Here is a 12,029-nt window from a genome sequence, read left to right as displayed (position 1 = left end):
ATTGCATGTTTTTGGAGAGTACTCAAGCATTCATCAATATTGTGTATCAGTGCCATAAAATGAGCTCCTAACAACAAACTAACAATTTCAAAACTACCATTAAAGGTAATAAAATGAGCAAGACGACGAAATCAGAATTGTAGTAGCAGGTTATTGTGCAGCCATGCACTGCGACTAGGTTGATAAAGGGTCACAGCAAACATATGGCAATATTTGAAAAATAAGTGTCAGAAATGTGAACAGATTGTACACCTTTTTTAGGCAGCCAGAAAAACCTATAGATAGAATGGATGAGCAAGTAAATGACCTGAGATTGTGTGCCGCAGCGTGGCAGCTAAACCTTGCAGAGGATTTCTCGTGGACTCGCAGTACCAGGAACTAGCGCGTCCTAACAGCCCTCACCTGTGCCTGCATTCACCAGGGGGAGATAAAGCTGCTCGCCGCTCCCGCTTTGCGGGACGCACGCAGGCGCGCGCCGGGCGAAGCCCGGGCCAAGGGCGGGCCCGTCTGAGTCCAGACGAGGCCAGGCCCGGCCTACCCTCTGAGAAGGCTACTACAACAGGTTAGTCAAGTTCTTGGATGTGTAGTTGGTCTTACAGAAAGGGGCCATTAATCTGGGTGGTTGCTTTACCTAGATTGAAATCTTACTGACTCCCTCATTAAAAGACGAAGGATAGAGAAAATGATCTCATGTGTTGGGAAAGGGAAAGCTGCACGGCCCTCAGGCAGCATAGTGGGGTCTTTGGACCAGTTCCTCATTAGAGCTACTTCTGTTCTCGCTCACGTGATAGAATTGACAGAGCGCCGTGTATCCATGGACATACAATCAGCTAAATGATCATCCCTGGGCGCCATTGCCAATGCACGTTCCCCTGATTGTGTCAGGGTTACTGATGCTGATCCCCCTGTTAATGGAAGTGATCTTGGATCTCACTAAGCAACCCGCTGGAAACATCAGGTGGACAGGGAACACAAAACATTTCACTACCAGTTGAATCGGTTGAGGTGATTCAAAGTACCCCTCCCACATGCATTGCTACAAGATCGGCCCCTCATGGTAAAGCTATCCTTCAAGTTGGAACTCCAGATGTATCACAAAAAAGGAAGCGGAGGGGGGGGGGGGCGCAGAGACAAAAAACGGTCAAGATCAAAAGGACTGATAAAAGAGGTGGAACTGCATTAATACCACCCCCAGTAGCGGGAGACCAGCAGTCAAGTGTGTCAAGTTTATCTGGGGATTTAAATTTAAATCTGTTGTGCGATTCCTCTGTGAAACATAATGACGCTATGTGGTCCAGATTAGAACTCTTAATTACTACATCCCTGTCCCCACTTTTGCATAGGCTGTCTAAAATAGAGGAAAGGTTAACTGTTTTTGAATCCAATGTTATGCAGAATTTTGGTAATTTGGGGCGTTTACCGGCACCAAGTGAAAGTGTAAGGACTAGCAGAACTGATGACCTTGGTAATGTGATATCTGGTAACCCCTTTTTCTCTAATCCCCGTGTAGAAATGCAAATTTCTTTAAAATCAGGTGCGTTGAGCAGAAATGTGAATGTTGTGGGCGTAAATGATGTTGGTATACCTCATGTGGGCAAGAATGTGGGCGACCTAGGGGTTAACCCTGATGGTTCTACTCAGACCAGTTCTGGTGTCCAGGGAGGGAAAGCATGTGGACCATGTGCGAAGCCTAAGGGTGATCAATTAACTAGTTTGACACTAGGACCTCTGTGTCAAGAATTGCAACGGACGCCTAAGGGATTGGTGCGTGATTTAGTTACAGAGGGTCCCCAGATCTTATATCTCCCTCCTGCAGCTGCGCCATTGGTTGTGGTCCTCCATAATGTTCCAGTCTTACAGGAGGGCCAGATAGAAAACACAGATCAACTGATGGCAAAAACCAGGCACTGGTTCTCCACTCGTCTGAAGGAAGTTGGGGAGTGGTATCCGAACATCTGTAACCAGATGATCATGGCTAGGCGCAGTGCCTGGATTGGACACTCCAGGAAAGAAGGACATGGGGACTGTATAGTAGCAAATTTTAATAATGTGCTTGTGGTGGGATTCTTGTTGAAATGTCTAGGGAGTACAAATTCAGAGCTTAGCTAGGGTAATATTTGTCTCTTGCCATTGTGTTTTTTCTATAGACCCCATATTATTCAGAATGGATGGCGGACAGCTAGGGCATTAAACAACAGAAGAGATATACAGGGATTCAGCCAGAGATTCCCATTTCCTCCCTTAACTCTAGCCAATAGATTTGCTCAATTATCAGAATTATATAATTTTGATTGACTATACCTATAACTCCTACCTTGCTGGAAAATCTAATTACTCACTCTTATCTACCCCCTGTGTCCAACCCGCCTGTTAAGCCGGATTCATATGAGGATGCAGCAAGGACTACGAGTCAGGATAAAGAGAGTAGTGAGGTTAGTATTATTGGACGAAAGATAGGGCCTAGTGCAGAAACCGATATAAACCGCCTGAGTCAATTACAGTATGAATGCCTGAATATAATGACATGGAACGTAGCTGGGGTAAGGAACAAATTGCAAGATGCAAACTGGTTAAATAGTATTGAAAAATGTGACATGTTTTTAATACAGGAGACATGGCTTACTGAGGAGATCTTTGTGAATGGGTTTAAGACTATTGTAACAAATGCTACCCCCTCTAAGTCGGGCTAGTGGTGGTTTAGCAGTACTTATTTCATAGTTTTCTAGACTGACTTTAAACAAAAACATACATAAAGGCACCAAATTTCCAGTTTTTATATTTTTCAGTAGAAGGATTGGAGGATATTATTGTTATAAATTTTTATAATAATATTTTTAATTCTTCGAGTCACGAGGTCATCATAACTTTGGATAAAGAGTTGATGCATTTTATAAAGATTGTAGGTCAGGACTGCTTTGTTATTTGGGCAGGAGATTTTAATATAGAACCTTGTAATCTCATGGCTGGTAAGCTATGCGGTTATGAGGAGGAATTAGGTAGCTATTTTGCACATTTCCCTCATAATAACTATGGTGTAAATGTAAATTTCTTCATGTTCAAGTATAATTTAGAAATTACAGAAACGTTTTTAAAAGAGAGTGGGCGTGAGGACAGAGGCAATGTTTATACCTTTGAAGGAGTAAGATCATCCTCATGCATTGACCACTTCATTATCTCAACAAGTCTTAGGCCCATTGTAAGCAAATGTTTAGTCTCCCCAAGCTTATTGAGTTACCACCATCCCGTGGTAATAACTTTGAGGACTCCGATTAAAATACAGCCTCAATCAGATATCCACGAAGGGAATATAAAAACACAGGGGGAGATTGGGATTACAATCAAATGGGCAGGTGTAGACCCAGAAGTCTTTACAAATAAAATCATTTTGAAAATCAAGGATCAAATTAGTACCTGTCTAGATGAATCCACAAACAGTTTGGATATAGTAGAGGCCTTCCAAGGTAATTTGACTGTAATTTCAGAAAACTTGCAAAGGAATAGTAAGATAACCGCATCAGATTTGCCTAGGTGGTTCGACCAACAATGCTCCAAACTAAATAGAGAACTAAAGTCTGCATTAAAAATTACCCCGTGTAATAGGGAGGAGATAACCACCCTACGGAAATTATATAAAAAAGCCCTTACCCAGAGTTAATCAGAGATTAGGGATAAAGCGTGGGAGAACTTGATGAAAGCTGTAGACCTTAAAAATTCTGTTTTATTTTGGAAAACTCTTGACCATCCTTTTTTAAGGATTCTCAGTCTGTGAAGATTGACATGGTAGTAACTCCTATGGAATGGCTTGCCCATTTCGAGGCAATTTTTAATGAATCCAATCAGGGTATTTTTAATTCTGGGGACAATAAAGTGATAAACTTAAAGAACACAAAAGTAGGGAGCATTATTCAAGATGAAATTAGTACAGCCCTTAAGAACAGTGCCAGTGGCAAGGCGGCAGGCCGCGACGGGGTCTCTATCGACGTTTTTAAATATAATATGGACCTTTGGGTGCCCGTCTTGTATACATTTTTAATGCAATAATTAACGGGGTGATTCCAGCCACATGGGCGGAAAGCTTAATAGTCCCCATCTTTAAAAAGGGGGACAGAAGTAGTGCTAGTTCCTATCGCCCAATATCTTTGCTTGACTCGACATTGAAAGTGATGGGCCGAGTATTGCTGGCCAGGCTAGAGCAATGGGTAACTGAAAATAATATCTTATCTGTAGCTCAGTATGGCTTCAGACGCGGCGTTGGGACAGTTGAGCAGTGTTTGAATCTCGAACTAATAATAGGTAAATACACATTTGCAGGGGAGGGCTCTCTTCACCTCTTCTTTGTCGATTTGTCAAGTGCATTCGACTTGGAGAATAATTCAAAGCTATGGGAGACATTGAGAGGGATGGGTGCCCCGGAGGATATTGTTGTTTTTTTTATCTCAAATTTAAGCTCAACTATCAGCAAAGATGAATGAATGAATGAATGAATGAAGGATGAGTTGTAATGCGCAGACTTAACCCCAAGGGCATTAAGGCGCAGGCAACATATAGAGATATAATTTAACAGGCAGCTTATAACACAGAATTTAGTAAACCTGAGAGAAGAGCCAGGTCTTCAGAAGTTTACGGAAGATCGCAAGAGATGGTTGGCTGGAAAGTTCAGGGGTGAGCGAGTTCCATAATTTAGGTGCCAGGGTGGAGAAGGCTCTTCCTCCCCATCTCGCCCTTCTGAATCTAGGGACAATGAGCACATTTCTGGAGGACGAGCGAAGCGTTCTGTTGGGGGTATAGAGGCTAATTGGGGACCTAATCCCTTCAGTGCCAGATCCAAAGACTGCCCTGTGAGCCAGACAGAGAAGTTTAAAAGAAATCCTGGCTTGAATCGACAGCCAGTGTAGATCTTTCCTGGCTTTTGTTGCCGATGCGTTATGGAACGAATGTCTGACATAATATCGACAGACAGAATATCGAAATACAAAAATATCGGCACAAAAATATCGAAATCAAAAATATCGGAGTCATATCTTCCTAAAGGTAAGTACAAAAATATCGAAAAAATAATATTGTAGTACAAAAATATCGAAATTACAAATATCGTTTTTTTAAATGTATTATTAATAATGTAAAAATAATTTTAAAATACATATAATTTTACAAATATTAAATAAAAATATTAAAACAAAATTAAAACTAATACATGTACATTTAAAATAAATAAAACACTTAATAATTTAATGTAATTTTTTTTATTTCATTTAATTGATTTAATGTAAATTTATTTTATTTTTACCCTGTACGCCTGTACCCCAAAAACCCAAAACTGACCCTGAACCCTAAAAATATCCCTGTACCCCAAAAACCCAAAACTGACCCTGAACCCTAAAAATACCCCTTTACCCAAGAACTGAAAACTGACCCTGAACCCTAAAAATACCCCTTTACCCAAAAACTGAAAACTGACCCTGAACCCTAAAAATACCCCTTTACCCAAAAACTGAAAACTGACCCTGAACCCTAAAAACACCCCTTTACCCAAGAACTAAAAACTGACCCTGAACCCTAAAAATACCCCTTTACCCAAAAACTGAAAACTGACCCTGAACCCTAAAAATACCCCTTTACCCAAAAACTGAAAACTGACCCTGAACCCTAAAAATACCCCTTTACCCAAGAACTGAAAACTGACCCTGAACCCTAAAAATACCCCTTTACCCAAAAACTGAAAACTGACCCTAAACGCTAAAAATACCCCTTTACCCAAAAACTGAAAACTGACCCTGAATCCTAAAAATACCCCTTTACCCAAGAACTGAAAACTGACCCTGAACACTAAAAATACTCCTTTACCCAAAATTAATTAATATTATTTAATTACCAATGAATTATTAATTAACAATAACAATAAAGTAAATATATTAGCACATTAGCTGTAATTAATTTAATTTAATAATTAATATTATTTTATCCCAATTAATTAATTATGAATAACAAAAAATTATATATAAAAAAATTACTCTAATTAATGTAATTAACTAATTAATATTAATTAAGTACCAACTAATTAGTAATTAAAAATATGTACAAAATTATATTAATTAATTAACTAATTAATATAAATTAATTACCAATTAATTATTAATTAAAATATTTACAAACATATATTAATTAATTAATTATTATTAAATTACTTCCCACCCTATTCCCCTATAAACCCATAACCCGCTACAGAACATATTTATCAATTAATCAATTAATTAAAATGAATTAAAAATTAATTCTCAATTAATTAATTAATAATTCCTACTAATTAATAATTAATTTAACATAATTAAATTACTTCCCACCCTATTCCCCTATAAACCCACAACCCGCTACAGTAGTAAAAGACAATATTTAATTAAATTACATTAAAAATAAATAATAAAACATAATAAATAAAATATAATATACACTAAATTTATTTAAAAATTGATATTAGTAACATCGAAATTATTTATTTCGATATTATTGACATCGATATTTAAAACTTCGATATTACTGATATCATACTAATATCGATATTAAGACTGTCGATATTACTTACCTTCTATATTTTGTCCCATCGATATTTAAACTTCGATATAATTGTATATCGAAATTTAAAACTCGATATTTTGTGTACCTTATGGAACACGTGGGGAATGCACGAAGCACTTTAAAATTACCCATGGAATAAGACAGGGGTGTACTCTTGCCCATCTTTTATTTTCACTTTATATAAATGGTGTTGACATCCTGTTGCAAAATTTAGGGGTTGATGTCCCAATGATCAGAAAACGGGCCACACCCCTATTATTGTAGGTTATATGATGTTACAACGCGATCTTTTAGATCGCGGTACATCACAACGCAGGTTTTACATGAGGCACAGGGTCAGACTGATTTGCATATGGTCATGTCTGAACCGGGGTGGTGGAGTGAGCTAAAGAATAATGATGGATTAAACCCAGATCAGTTAACTGGGCGTGAGTGCTTGCAATGTTCAACACTCCGTCCATCATCCCCTTTGGTTTTGCTTTGTTCGTCCTAAGTTGGCAGGGTATGCCCAGACTTGGTTCCCTTGCTCACTTTCCCACTGGATTCAAGCTAGCCTGGCTGATGATGGCTGATTAGCCAGAAACTGGTCCCAGGATTCTTGTTTCTGGTCCACGGAAGACATGGTTTGGCAGTTCGGCTGGACTGTTCCCATGAGGCACAGGGTCAGACGGATTTGCATGTGACAATGTCTGAACTCGGGTGGTGGAGTGAGCTAAAGAATGATGATGAACTAAACCCAGATCAGTTGACTGGGGGTGAGTGCTTGCAATGTTCAACACTCCGTCCATCATCCCCTTTGGTTTTGCTGTATTTGCATGCAGTAGCACAGTGTTTCTTAAGATTTTGACATGTGCAGACTCCCAGTGAATCATTATTAGAAGCCAAGGACCCCCCACTAAGTTGTTATTTAAGCCGGGGTCAGCCGGTCTAAGCAACTTTTGTGGTTTGAAACTCAAAACAAAACAAAAATACAAAAACATGTATACTCTGGAAAATACAAAAACACCAAACAGATGCTCAAATATTCAAATACCTAATTTATTTTCAAAAACAAATATAGAAAAAGTTTACAACTTTGCATTTTTATTTGTATATACGTAGTTGATTTTAATTGATTAATTTTAATATTATAAAATGTTGTAAAGCATATGCGGACACCTTTAGTAGGCCTCACGGACCATCTAGCTCAGACCACAGGTTAAGAACCACTCCATTAGTAAATTAAAGCTAAACCTGTTAGCTTTGCCGATGCCTGCCATCCAATGCGATGCATTACTAATGGCCCCTCTTGAGTAAGGTCCAGGGTCTTGAACATTATTTCAAAAAGATACAGTATAGCAAGCCTTTAATAGAAGTTACCAAAAAAAGTACTGTAATGGGGAGCCACGGCCACCAGCCAATTAGTCAAGAGAGCCGCTGGTCAAAAAAGTTTGGGAACCACTGCCATACCTGAATACAGCATGTCTCGAAGAGACATTGCAAATGCTGCCTAGGTGACACCTAACAATGAAAGGGTCTTTCAGGCTAATTTATTTTTTATTTTAGGCTTATGAACTGAATACTTTGGAAAAATAAGAGAGAGCCAGCTGTCTGGATTCTGGGCGTCATCTTGGCACGGGAGAAAAGTAGCCTTGTTGTGCATGTATAAGCTCTATGCTTCCATGCTTAAAGCAGAGCATCAGTAGGAAGGGAAAACGGACAGAGTAGTAAAATTAGGAAAAAAAGGCAAACACGATCAACACAAATAAAAGACGTAACTAGTTTAACAAAGATGGAGTATTTTAAAATATGCTGCGGTGAACTGTATAACTACAAATGACCAATAATTTAATCTTAAACCACATGGATTTGGCAATAGCGCAGTCGCTGTAAATCAAATCTGTTAAATCTCACTTATATGAATCTATTGCGACTGTAAGTGTTGGAAATAAGATGCAAATGTGCTTTGTCGTATAAGCTTCCTAGCAACGTTCCTCTGGGGCCTAGTTGAATATGATTTATGGGTTTCCTTGTCATAGTGATTGCGCCTTTCTCATTCAGTCAGCAGTTGTGTGAATTGGAATGAATCAATGCTTGCTGTGCCGACATTGACAACACCATGCATGTAATGGTAAATTATTGGTTTCCGGCATGCATACATATGTATTTGGAGTCTTTATTGGACGGAAATTAATTTTGTCTGGTTTTAAGTAATTGTTTACAGCTAAGAAATGTTAGTTCCTACTCCGACTACGGTCTTTATCATTAATATGCCAAACACAGAACAATACACCCAATTCGTGGTTGTTTATTTTGGGTTTAGGTATTCCAGATTAAACTGGCAATGCTGTCGTTGAATTTACTAAGCAACACGTTTGTGGAAAGTTTTGAAAGCTTTACAAAACAATACAAACCTACTTATATGATTTCTCTACTTTTAGGGAAATCCATCGCGGCAAATCTACTAACCACTGGGTGGCAGACTTTCATTAGTTAACCAACAATGTAGCGATATGAATCTTTTCGAAACGGAAGCATTTCCTGTGAGCCTTTTTCAATTATAATAACCAGCAATTCGAATCAAAAGAACCTAACAATAGTATATTTATCCACATGCAGATTCGCAATATTTCCATTCAGTTGAAGTGCTCTTCGAGAGCACATGATGTGTAAATACACTTCAACATGTATATTCATTTAATTAAGTGCAGAGTCCTCTTTCACCTGCAGCTGATGTCACTGCCTGCTGGTCCTTTTCGCAGAATAGACATTTGCCACCTGACATTATGCTGCTCTGTAGTCTTTTAATGTAGCCACAAGGCTGAGAGTTCGCCCTGTGCGTCTAAAACTCTGGGGCATTTTATCAAGACAGGCGATAAAATTATCGCCGTTTTAGCGGCAGAAAACTGCTACTAAAACGGCGAAAATGGGCTTGATAATATGCTCTATGGAATTCCAATTGAAGCCCATATTAAATGTGAAGGACATCTAACAAGGGCTTCAATTGGAATTCCAGCATATTATCAAGCCCATTATCGCCGTTTTAGAGGCAGGTTTCTGTCGTTATATCGGCGATAATTGTATCGCCTGTCTTGATAATAAGCCCCTCTGGTTTCACCTCTCTGTCAGGAATCTTTTTCCAGAATACCACTAAAAATACTTCTTGTAGGACAGCAGAACCCGCTTTGATTTTGGACCACCTTCATTAAGCATTAGTAGCCAACTACTTGACATTTGAATCTATTCACTCAACACAATACTTCTCAAATCTTGCCATGCTCCTTTGCACAAGGGGGAACATAGTGCACATCCGTATCTTTTAAGACCAGCCTACTGCTGTTATGTTCCCCTGTGCTGCAGGGACTTGCAGGTAAATACAAGTGTCGGTCCCTATAACATACTAAGAAGGAGACATGTGCAGTCAGACAACAATTGAGAGTATGATAATGAGCGCAGTCTTCTAGCCACTATTTCTAGCCATCACCATGAGCCTTAACAGTATATTCATACTCCATTTGCTGATATAAAAAGTCCAAGGGGGACTATTGAGGGATATATTTAATAAACAAGATGAGGGGACGATTGATATTGTAAGTTGGGTATGGTTTATCATCCCTTTATCCTTCCTTCCCCTCTCTGTTTATTCACCCTTTTTCCTCCCATAGAGTGGGGCCTCGTTGACCTGAGTTGTGACCAGGCGAGGCGAGGTCCTATCCTCGTACAAGACAGGTGAGAAACTACTTTGGTAAAAAAAAATTGTTGTGAATTACAGCCACGGCCCGTGGAGGGTATTTATTGTAATAATGAAAGATGCGCAGTCAGAGTCTTGTAGTTACATCAAGTACGTTTATTCTTAAAGTTACAAAGTAGATTCTAAGTTATAGGAAGATGGTAAGTCCTTTAGATGTTCCTTAAGTTGCCCCAGTAATTGCCCCACCAGGAGCAGCCTCCTGGCTGCTCAGCCATCCAGATCAACTGACACTCCACTCCTACAAACACACTCCAACATTCTACATGACCTCATCACAAGCTGAGCAGGTAAGCAGAGAACTACTGAAAGGAGAGTGCAGCAGGTAAAAGGAAGACTACAACACATCTCCCCAATTATAATATTAAAAAACAAACAAGAAAATGTGAAGCTGTTAGACACACGTTGGAGCACAGAGGGATGCAATAAAAAGAAAGGGTACATCACCTCCGATTGCTGTGAAGACCATAACAAACAAATGTAAAGAAGTAGTGTAGTAGAACAACAAATAAGAGTGGGGAAAAATGCATGAAATAAAACATACCACACATCTCATCCTACCCCCTTGATAACGCCATGAAATAAAACATACTACACATCCTACCCCCTTACTCAAAAATGCATAGAGATGGTAAAACACATATATGGCAGAAAAGAGGATGCACTACAAAAACATATAATACACCATACTCTCTGTTAAAATAAGGAAAACAAGGAAAACAAGTCAAAAAGATACAATCAAAAACTACAAACTGCGTTTCCAAAAAACAACACACCACACAATGTACCAGAAACGCTACATGACAGGGCCAACACCCAAAAAAAAAACTATGGGTAACTGTAAAACCAAGACCAACCAGCTATGAGTACTTAGAACTCAAGGCAAACACATCATGAGTTATTCTAACTCAAAGCAAACAATTTATGAGTCACATGAACTCAAGATAAGCAAATTATGAGTAATACTAACTCAATGGCAACAAATTTTGGGTATTCCTACACCCAAAGGAAAACAAAACATGGGAAAAACAAAACCCAAGGCAAACAAAAAAAAATCCGTGAATAACTGCACCCAAAGGAAAACAAAATTATGCAAATCGCCATGGCAAACATCTGATAGGTTTCTTTAGACCTAAGGCAAACAAAAATTTTGGGAATAACTGCACCCAAAGGAAAACAAAATTATGCAGATCGCCATGCCCATGGCAAACAACTGATAGGTTTCTTTAGACCTAAGGCAAACAGATTTTGGGAAACTAAACCCAAGGAAAACAAAATATGGATTACTAAAACCCACGACAAACTAAATTTAGGAAAACCTTAAAACCCATGACACACACGTACAACTGTATAAGGGACACTCCACCAGAGTCAAATAAACACCACACATACTTACCAACACCACTCCAGAAAACAAGAGACAAAAACTACAAATGACCAGCAAAAATAAGAATGTCTCATGCTCCGGTGAGCTGTCTCAAGTAAGGAATGTTGTAAATACGGGAAGATTCACGACGTCTTCCGTAAAACAACATATTTCCGACAAAACACACCTCATGGTTACAAACAAACCAACCACAGTAACATGCCCCCAATACAATGTTGTGAAAATGCAGATGTAAAACACAAGGTAATATAAACACAACAAACTAAAACAAAAAACGTGGTCACCGTAGTCTAGGTAGATGAGCGATACCTCACCCGAAAGTCCAGTCCATGTGAAGATGAG

General features: G+C 38.9%; 1 protein-coding gene across 1 annotated transcript in view; it reads right to left on the bottom strand.

The window, feature by feature from the left end:
- SEMA3E (semaphorin 3E) overlaps positions 1 to 12,029 on the bottom strand; it is a 648,430-nt gene that overhangs the window by 115,970 nt on the left and 520,431 nt on the right. The gene's annotated exons all lie outside the window — the stretch shown is intronic.

This window comes from Lissotriton vulgaris, chromosome 1_1 (genome assembly GCF_964263255.1).
Source record: "Lissotriton vulgaris chromosome 1_1, aLisVul1.2, whole genome shotgun sequence".
NCBI classification, from domain to species: Eukaryota; Metazoa; Chordata; class Amphibia; order Caudata; family Salamandridae; genus Lissotriton; species Lissotriton vulgaris.
The sequence above is the reverse complement of the archived record's forward strand: the minus strand, read 5'-3'. Positions and strand labels throughout refer to the sequence as shown.